At 33.5% G+C, this 11,050-nt stretch overlaps 1 pseudogene; it reads right to left on the minus strand.

The window, feature by feature from the left end:
- Positions 1 to 176: 176 nt before the first annotated feature.
- Positions 177 to 4,603, minus strand: LOC137743236 (beta-glucosidase 12-like; annotated as a pseudogene).
- Positions 4,604 to 11,050: the final 6,447 nt, after the last annotated feature.

The raw sequence follows: 11,050 nt of genomic DNA on the forward strand, positions 1-11,050 counted from the left end.
TTATACACAGATTGATAAGTTTACTGCAAGGAAGTTAAAATTTTGATCACCAATAGACATTTATTATTGATCTTTTGGTACAAAACATACATTTATTTTTGTCCGTAGACAAAAATAAAATTCATATTATTGAAGGAATACAAATATTAAAAGGGGGAAATGATGTGCTTAAATGTCTATGTCACGAACAATAATTGCAATCGGACTTCTTTCCACCCTTTCAAGAAATTTTTGAACCATCGTGCTGACAGTTTTGAATGCCTTTTTTGCCCGTCATTGAAATCCACAAAGATCACACCAAACCGTATTGTGTATCCAGCAGACCATTTAAAATTGTCTAGTAACGACCATGAAAAGTATCCTTTCACATTGACACCATCCCCGCAAACAAAAGAGAGGAAAATTAAATACAATGATAACTAGTTTAATGATTAAATAACCAAAATGTAACAAGGCTAGACCATATATATAAATAACCTTAGTAATAACTAGTGAAAAGAATTTTTTTGTTGTCATTTAGTCCTACAGTTTAATGATATTCTTCTTCATTTGTAAATAAGAGGTCTTAGGTTTAATTCTCGTTAAAGGCGAATTTGAATCACATTATTGCTAGCCCAATCCCTCACCCCTTTAGTATAAATAATATTGCTTGTTAAAAAAAAAACTTACTTGATTGCTCTGTTAAGGTAATCGAGATGCTGATAGATGTAATCAATTCTATGGGTGTCATTGAGAGATTTCTCAAATGATAATGTGGGATCATTCCACTCATCAATGCCCGCAAACATAATTTGTTATCGCGTACGATCTTTAAGTTTAGATCACTTTATAGAACTTAACTGAAACATTGATGATTTAATTAATCAAGGTTTAAAAATAATTACCGTTCTCAGTAATGTAAATGAAAGGATTTTGATCATTTTTCTTTGTGTAAACTAAAAGTTCTTGAAGTCCTTTAGGATAAACATATAGCCAGCTTGAAGCACCCTGCAACTCAATATTTGAAGATAATTGTGCTAATTACATGAAAACAATTATCCTTCGAATACTAATAACATAAGCTAATAATTTGATGCGTACTGGTGGACCAATATAGGGACCCCATTATGCAATGCTGCCACAAAATTAATGAATATTAGAATTTCATTATTCTACGAAACTTGAATTGATCAAAGTAAGTTTTTCAATTAGTGAAATAAGACTTTATTGTTGTTGTTGTACTCATGTGATTGAAAAACACGAGCATCAGTCAAGAGGTGCATAGCTTGAATAATGAGTAGTATAGTAATTTATTCCAATGAAGTCATATGACCCTTTTATTAACTTGGATTGTTCTGCCGTGAATACAGGTAATCGTTTTCCAACAAGAACTTTCATGGTGTGTGGATAACTACCACTTGTCAATGGCTCCATAAACCTATATAAACAAGAAAAATTAAAGAGTAAAGTCAATATTATACATGTAAAGTATTGGTGGCCACTTAAGGTAGTTGTGTTAAAATATAAATTATTAATATAGTTGCCATCCAAGCATAAAATCCAAAGATCGTAATGCAGCATTTTGATGGCGCGTGCTGTTAGAAACAGGCACAAACCAGTGTACCCCTAGTGCCATCCCTATTACGCCCCTCTGAATTTTCTGCACATTATCACGCAAATTTGGTTTTTTCAGAGCAAGAAAAAGGTACAACCCTTGTCTATTTAACTAAATAAACTATTCAATGTTGTATTAATTATAACTTAATAGCGTGTCACATAGAGTTTTGAATGAGGAACCAATAGTATGACCATAAAAAATAATTAATACCTGATATTTGTATCTGTACAGCTTTACTGCAGCTGCATGAGCAAGGAGGAAGTTTTGTGCCACCAAATATGGTTCAGTACCAGAATCTCCACCAGTACAGTTTCGCTCCATCCAAGCTGAACATCTTCCTGGTGCGAAAGCTCCTTCTGCATAAGCATTAACTGCATAGGTCCATGGCTCGTTCAAGGTCATCCAATGCTTCACTCGGTCACCAAATGCCTTATAACAAATTTCAGCGAAATCTCGAAAATGATTGCTGCATATTGGAAGATTTAAAATCAATTATTTTGTGCTGATTTTGAAGCTTATGCATTAATTATAGTAGTACACATTTAAATAAACGATCATTATGCAGAGGATATAAGCGTTCACTCACACAATTTTTGGGCTTAAGAAACCCCCGTATTCTTCTTCTAACGCTTGGGGAAGATCCCAATGGAAGATTGTCACGAATGGCTTTAGACCTATATATAACATGACCATTAAAAGTAAAAAATTCGGTTATAAGGTATTCTTATTAGATATTTTGTAACGTGGGAGGACATGTGATACTGGGCAGCTATATCACCTCTGCTTAGGAGTGCATTGATGAGATTATTGTAGTATTTGATTCCTTCTTGGTACCCCCACTTAACTTTCCATCTAATTGTAATTAGAAGAAACAAATAATCAAATTCCTTCAAAGGGCGTAAAACAGGACAGTCTCATGTAACAAAAAGAAAAGATATTAATTGAAAGAATGTTGTCTGCAATATATTGAGGATTTGTTGGAAACAATACGTGAACGTGGAGTACAACCACCCACTTACTTGGTAATACTCTGGACCATGAGATAGATAACTAGCTATAAGCATCCAACCCCATATTCTTCATAATCCCTACATCTTCCTACATATGATAACACAAAAGATACTATAAGAATAAGGGCTGGTTTGGTATTGCTGTGCTTTGAAAAAAAGTTGCTTCTGCTGTGCTGTGAGAATAAGCAGCTGTGAAATAAAGCAGCAGAGTATTTGGTAAACTTTTTTGTAAAAGTGCTTTTGAAAAAAAAAAAAAAAAAGCAGTATTAGAGTGTTTGGTAAACTTTTATGTAAAACAGATGTGAAAAAAAGCCGGTTTTTCAAACCTGGGTTTTGTAGCTTCTTGTTTTTGGCTTTTTTTCATCCAAAACTGTGAAAAAAAGCTGAAGCTGAGTGTTTACCAAACACAAAAACAGCTCCCAGCTTTTTTTGATAGCAGCTTTTTGCAGAATCACCTCAGTACCAAACCAGGTCTAAATCTCATTTGCGAATTAGTCCTGGATTTTCTTATGGTCGCAAACTTTAGTCTCCCGATGTGCTTATTGAATCAAGATTCAAGAAGGTATGGAGAATAAATTTGATGTGATTTTTGAACCTTATAACGGTGATATTGATCAGCAGCTACATCTCCAGTGGTGCTACCATTGATCCTTTCTGCATTTAACCAAAGAAATTTTTATTTTTTAGAGAAAGATGATCGCAGAAATTAGTATATATGTGTGTGTACTGCAACTCACAATTTATTCATCTATAAGGAAAAATCGCTTCTTTTATATGTGTTAGAAGATTTCTGCACCGGACCAGGTTCAGTTAAATATCAACTGAAATAAATAAACATGCAACTTGTAATTGTTGTTAGGTAACAACACAATGAAGTCGCCGTTTTTGTTTATAAAAAATAGATTGAACTACAAATGTATAAAGAGGATATGTTAATTATCACACACACACATATATATTATGTTTGAACTTTCAGTCGGTTTCTTTTTTCCTCATTTTTTATAGCCGGAAATACAGGTATCCCGTCTGGGCAGAAAAAGAAAACGACCAAAGAAATTTTACTTGATTGCACCCTGGCCATGATGAATGTCCACGAGGCTATTTTATTACACTTATATAAAGCAGAACAAGTCAAGAATAACTAAATTTCATGAAGTCGACACTAGCACTACAATCTGAAGGTAATTTTCTCCACTTTGTAAATGAGAGATTTAAGTTCCACTGTCAAAAAGGGCGAATTCAATAACTAATTACAGTTGGCGCACTATGCGACTTAACCAAAATATCCAATTACAATGCATCGTTGTATAAACAGAATTTCATGAAGTGGTTCCAAATGAAAGATTACGCTTGGTTTTGAAAGATAAAAAAGGCATGCATGCAGCAGGCCGGCGAAGAGATAATTAAATTTGGCTTAATTGGAGAAACCTATAGAACAAAAGAACGACACCAGAGATTTAGAAAAAGTTATTTAAAAAAGAAACAATGTGGTTTTGGTTGCAGACGTGGGCGTGACCACATTAGATAGAGCAAAATTTGTGCTCCCCCTCATGCATCCTAGTCCAAATCTCCTTCTTTGGCATTTAAATTGGTTAAAAGTAAAATGTCGCTGGTATAGAAAACATGTAATTTGATTCGGGATGCATCTGTGGAGGTACCTGGCTACTGGTGGGTGTAGTTATCCCAAATGCTTGTTTTTCTACCACCTTGATTCCATGCACCTTCATACTGTAGTACACAATAATGACATCAGTATATATGTTAAAGCTGCTAATTGGTGATCTGGCATTACAAGAAAGCATAAAACACAGAAAAAAGGCATATGACTGACTTGGTAAGCTGATGAAGCTGAGCCAAATATGAACCCTTTAGGAAAACTGGTCCTGTTGAGGCTGGTAGTGCTATAACGACTAGGTATAACAGGAGATTTTTTAGCGTTTGTCAATGCAATGCCAATTATAAATAGCACAGCCAACAGCAAAGAATCAAGTTTCATTGCCAAAAATAAGGGTTTCTGGTGATCCAGACTGGTTTTTGCTCTTCTTGGCATGGCGTTTATATAGAGGAAGTACACTTGAGAAAAACAAATGAAGGATGATATTGAACCAGAAAACGTGGGAGGAGACGTATAATAATAAATGATAACTGCTATTAGTCTTCGCCAATTTAGGTAAGTTTTCAATTTAAGACTTTGTATTACGGGAAGTTGCAAAGTGAAGGCACGCCAACATTCAAAAGTCAATTAATCGTTTATTAACACTAATTAATAACTGTAATCTGATGTGAGAAGAGTATCAATATATCCCACGTCATAATTAATTTTGTGTAATATATATAATATATAATTAATGGCTAGTATGGGATTGCTCGAGTAAGAAACATTTTTGTTCATAAGTGATTTTAATAGAAACATAACAAACTGTCTATTAAAAATATTTATTAACAACTCCTAAAAGAACATGATAGTTGCTTTTTAGAAAGCACTTTTGGTTGTTTTTTGCCAAGTAATGTCATCCGTACTTTTAGCTATCGGAAAAGTACCTTGGTCATTCGAAAAACACTTCTAAACTGAGCTAATTAGGTAAGAGGGGAAAATGAGAGGTGGGTGTGTATATGTGGGGTGAAAGTCTATTTTTAAGGTTCTGAAAAGTGAACGATATACATACAACTTTCTCTTCTTGATTTGAAATAGTCTTCAGCTACTTAAATTTTTTAATAAGGAAAAAAATTGCCATGGGACTTGTCTGGATCGCATGTTTATCTTCCTTTTGTTCTGGAAGGCGTATGATTTTTTTCTTACGTTAAATATCTCAGGATAAGCATTCCATGGTAGTATGAGAAAGGTCTAATTCACATTCTTCCTTCCTCCAAACCAATTGAAGAATTCCACTTTGAAATTTTCTTCTTGTTATATCCTAACAATTTTACCTTGAATCTGCGCCTCTAATTTGAATTGCATATGTAGCTTACAAGTTATGAAATTTTGTGTATATACAAACACTAACCATTGTATCGGAACTATATAAACGAAAGTGGCCACCGTGTTGATTAAAATGTGAACATAAAACTCCAAATTAAGTTTGGAGACGAGGGAATATCCTTCTCCACACACCTTCACATGTGATCTCTTTCTACTTAACACTTATTCAACTTTGAATTTCGATGTTGTGTGAGGTGGAAACTCGAATAACACATATCTTAGAATTTGAGTGCTCAACCTAAAATCTAAGGCCCGAGATATAAAATTACACATGTGAGACCGCCAACAGAGTATAAAATTACACAGATGAAGTTTTTATTAAATGTAATACATATGGAATACATCACATGATATCTTTTATATTCTTTTAGAATCTCCACAATGCATATAAAATGACACGAGGAGCAAACGTACAACCGCACAAGGAGTATTTTTGCTAATCACCATTTAGTGTGGTCTATGCTCACCACCTTATTTATCACTTTTAGATGAGTTTGAATTTCGAGATTTGTGCGAGATTCGTGTAGTGGATAGGTACAAATCTCAAAATCTAGACTCGTCTAACAGTGATAAATAAAATGATGAGCATATATCACACTAAATGGTGGTGAACAAAAATGCAGTCTTTAATTAATTCTTTAATTTGTTTTTGTGCCAACTAGTCACTAAATTAAGCCTACTTTGACACTGGCTCCCTGTACGTCAAGACCAATTGCCTGCCAAACGAACTCTCAGTTTCCATGCATGGCTAGAGAGCCGCAGAACAGCACTAGACCAACCTTATTTAGAATGCCCCTCAAAAGTTACTCACACAACATAGAAACAAAGAGAGACTAGAACCTTCTTCGACTGATTTAAATCGAAAAAACTAGCGGAATTAGCCAAGAAAACCAAGGGTTTGAGCAAATCCTAGCCGCAAAACACTGTCCTTGTAATAGACGAGAGGCAACTGGTCAATTAAAGCCCACCCAATACAATGATGCTTATCTAAAGTTCATATTTTGAGGACATGTGAGAACCTCTTTTACCTCTTTTACTGTTTTATCTTGTGATACTGTTACAATGGTTCTATGACTTGCAACTTGCAAGGTTGTTATCTTTTTTATTAGTTAAATATGGGTTTCCGTAGTGGTTGAGAAATTGTATTGTATTCATTATGAGTTTGTAATTAGGAATTTGTGTAGTGTGTTTTTGGCGTGTTTGACTTCTTGGTTACGTTCGATATGTCTGTTCTACGTACGTTTTTGATGGTTTTTCTTAACAAATCTTTTTTACTTTAAAAAGGAGACAAGGCTAAGTATTAGTTAACTTGATTAGCACTGGCTTCATTTTTTTTTTCTTTTCAAGAGCCCTGGCTTCATTTATGAACAAAGTGTTATAGTAATTTAATTAGCATGCCGAACTTAGTTAAGTTGGTAACAATGCTGGATGGAACGTTGTATGTGAGACCATTGTACAACACATTCAAAAAACATGCAAACAACATACAAAACACATGAAATAAACGGCAATCCCTTTCAATAAATTTAGCAAAGAAGTCCCGGTGAATATTTGGGAATTCTAAACTCAGTCAGCACAAGGCTAAATATTAGTTAACTTAATTAGCATGTGGCTTCATTTATATACGAAGTTTGAATTACACACTTTCAGAGCTTTATTTTTCTCATATTCTAATTTTTTTTATAAGTCGTCTTCTAATTTTGTCCAGATCTCATGTGGAGGAATGCTAGCTCCTTCCTTACCAATTTTTTTTTTTCCAGATCCTACGATATTACTTGATGATGCAACCTATTTATTTTCTAAGTTACTTTGTAAAAGTCATTCTACAAAACACTACACTAAATCCAAATTTATTTAGTCATCAAACTTGTGATCCAACAATAGACGAATTATGACTTCAATTAATGAAATTATGACACTAATAATCGAATAGTCAAACGATTTCTGTTTTTTTTTTTTTTTTGGGGTAGAGTTCATCTTTGTGGGTAGTTTACAAATTAACTATTTCGATCATCAAGCAACATTGTACTTTAACAAAGGTATAGAAGAAATTAAAAAAAGAAGGTAAAAATGAAAAGAGATATAGCATTCCTCATGTAATACTTATAAATTTATTTTTAAGATATAATAAAATAGCTTGGTCTTTTCTTTTGGGTAGGAATCGTTCTAGGTGGCTTATAACTTTTTTTTTTTTTTTTTTTGAAACAACTGGCTTGTAAGCTTAAAACACTGAGAAAAATAAAAGATAGTGTTATTCACACACTTGTTTTTTACTTCTCACACACCCTTACTAATTTTAGATTATATTAATCTTTCTTCAAATCATTCGAGGCTGAAAACTAAGAAGAGTGTGAGAAGTAAAATTAAGTGTGTGGATAATACTACCAAAATAAAAATTTGAGCTTACCCAAAATTCAGAAACTTACTCAGCTTGGAGAAAAGAAATTAAAATATGAGCATATCAGCCAGGATAGTACTACGTACTACTATGTGATATGAGCAACCCACTAATAGAAAATGTTATAAGTATTCCCCATGATCTTCCTCAGTTTAATTAATGAAATCTATCTTCTTTTTTTGTTGGAAAACGAAATTTATCTTCGAACGTGTTTATTAGATATTACGTACTATTAAAGACAAAGTCAGCTAGCGCACCGCAAACGAGTTTTAATTTTTCAATTTTGTAGTATTTATCGTGACTCATGCATGTGTCCAGTTGTTCTTTTTTTCAACCATTGATTCCAATATAGAAATATACACTGTGTAGAATATAAAATCTGAAGAATACCTTATTGTGAAGGTGAGAGATATGACTATCTATTGTATTGACCTTGGAAATTTAGAGTAGAGAAAGTTTTGCTTGTGAGTGCTTTAAGACTTGTTTGAAAATGCTTTTATAATGACTAAAACACTTATAGTGAAAATATTTTTGTGTTCTAAAAGCACTTGAAGTGTTTCCTACTAGAGGCGGCAATTATATGCTTCTTGCATGAAGCATTCAAGTTTTTTTTTTTTTTTTTTTTTTTTTTTCACTAAGGATTGATTCCAAAAACATTTTCACAAAAACCGTTTTCAGCCATTTTAAAAACACTTCCAGGTGAGCCCTTAATAAATGAGTATGAGCTGACGAAGTTGCAACTGAGTAACAATCAGAAGGGGAATGCTAGCAAGACTCGCTCAAAATGCTAGTACGGCCCAACTTTCCATTCACGTATATTTTCAGTACTTCCTCAAATAAAAGATTTTTCAATGTTTTCGAAACACGAGTTGATATACTATGCGCCATAATAAAAGTGGGAGAGTTTTTTTTTTTTTGTTTCAAGTGTCCATTGACTTATATCACAACACATGATGTATTAGCCTATGTTCTAGGAACATTGAAAAATTTCTCATCAACGTTTTAGCTGGGTCCCACATTAATATTATTCAAAATAAAAGTTTTTTTTTTTTTTCAATTAATATCTTCCATCAGCCCATATAAAGGTCCTACCCTCACCCTGTCATCAATTTAATGAGGGATCGAACAGTTAGCCAACCAAAAGCATAACTTAATATTACAATTTTAAGCCACTTAGTACTACGGTCTAGTGGTATTCCTCTTCACTTTTAAGTAAGAGGTCTTAGGTTCGATTCTCGCTAAATGCGAATTTGAGTCACATTATTGCTAGCCCATTGTGAGGCTAATCCCACTCCCTTAGTATAGATAATATCGTTTGTTAAAAAAAAAAATATATTACAATTTCAAAATTCTACAGTGCAATATGAGAAAATTAAAACTTCATAGTTTATCTTAAAAATCACACAAAACATGAATGGTATTTTTTTTTTTTTTTTCAATGGTATGAGGAGAATTTTATTGATATCGAAAAAAAGAAAACACCTAGTTAGGGAGGGACATAAATCTAACCCCATAACGCAAGAAAAAAGGATGAAAACAATACATGAAAAAAGGGGGGGGGGGGACATAAACCTTACCCCTCTAGAAACAAAATCAACAAAGATACAGGGAAAATAGGGGGACATGAAACCTAACCCCTCTAAAGCCAAACCTAAAGGTCTAAACCTACAAAACAGAATAACATCACAAGGTTAAGGGGAAAAAAAAATCAAGAAAGTAAGACAAACCTGTTTGTCGACATGCACATTAATTTGAGAAGTGGAAGCCATGAAAGCCAATATAGTCTGAAAACAAAGCAGCACGAATTGTTCGTAAAATTGTTCGCAACCACATTTCCTTCGCGATATATGTGAGAGGAATAGAAAGTCATCTTCCAGATGCGGTCTAAACAAATAGACCATTGCATACAAAGATGCCAAGGAGGATCAAAATTAGTTGATTGGAGAGCAGAAATAACACTAAAAGAGTCACTTTCCAGTCAAAGACAATGCCAACCCCGCTAAAATGTGAGCTCTGCACCAATTATAACTGATGATAATTCTGCATAAAAAGAGTTGGGATGACCAATCTCTTGGCAGAAACCACTAAGAAAGTGACCATGGGAATCTCGGAAAACTCCTCCACAAGAACCAGGACCGGGATTTCCTTTAGAGAAACCATCTGTATTAAATTTAATCCAAAAGAACCAAGGAGAAAAACAAAGGACAATAGTTATCCAACACCAGTTGATGAATGGTATATTAAATATATTTTTTCTTGTTTGATACGACTATATTACACTCAACGCTGAGTCTCAAGTTGTATGTTAAGGGTGTGAATTTAAGGCCTAATTTGAGCTATTCAAGTTGAAGTCGGACATTATGAGTTATCAAAGCTTTGAGTGTAGATCTTCCTCCATAGACTTCGGATAAGGTTGTTATATATGTTTAACCCATGCTCAGCCAATTCAAGTCCTAAAAGATTGTTAGATATTATTGAGGAATAATTTGACCTTTAAAAGCAACGAAGAAAATGAAGTCATAATCACTTTAATAGTAGGCTTCTCCTCTTTTACATAAATAATATGCTCGACTTTAATAGGTAAGCTTATCTTCTCTTATAGAAAAAATATGCTCGACTTACAATAGGCACATCTAAGTCCAATTTATAAGCAGTAAAAATCAGTTTACATACTAAGTCCAATTTCATGTAAATTAGTAAAAAGTAATCCTCTTTTCATAAGACTTTTCTACACCAATTTGAATCAACCAGCTATAAACCACTTTCATACTCATATTCTTAAATTCCCACCTGAATATATGTGAATCAAGTTTCTAGCACAACTTTCAAATTATAATAAGTGAACACCAAAGCCATCTCTAATCGAAGGGGCTATGTTTAGCCTTGTTCAGAGTTATAACCTACAAGAAATTATTTTTAAATGAACAGTGTCAAACCACATTTATATATCATCTCCAACCGAATGGGCTATTTTTTAGCCCCTTTATTATTTTTAAGTTTGTTCTTTAACTTTATTGGTTAATTGAATTAAGCTACCATATTAAAATAAGGCTATCTAAACATAT

The sequence above is a fragment of the Pyrus communis genome, chromosome 11 (genome assembly GCF_041283825.1).
Source record: "Pyrus communis isolate YQ-2024b chromosome 11, ASM4128382v1, whole genome shotgun sequence".
In the NCBI taxonomy this organism is placed as follows: Eukaryota; Viridiplantae; Streptophyta; class Magnoliopsida; order Rosales; family Rosaceae; genus Pyrus; species Pyrus communis.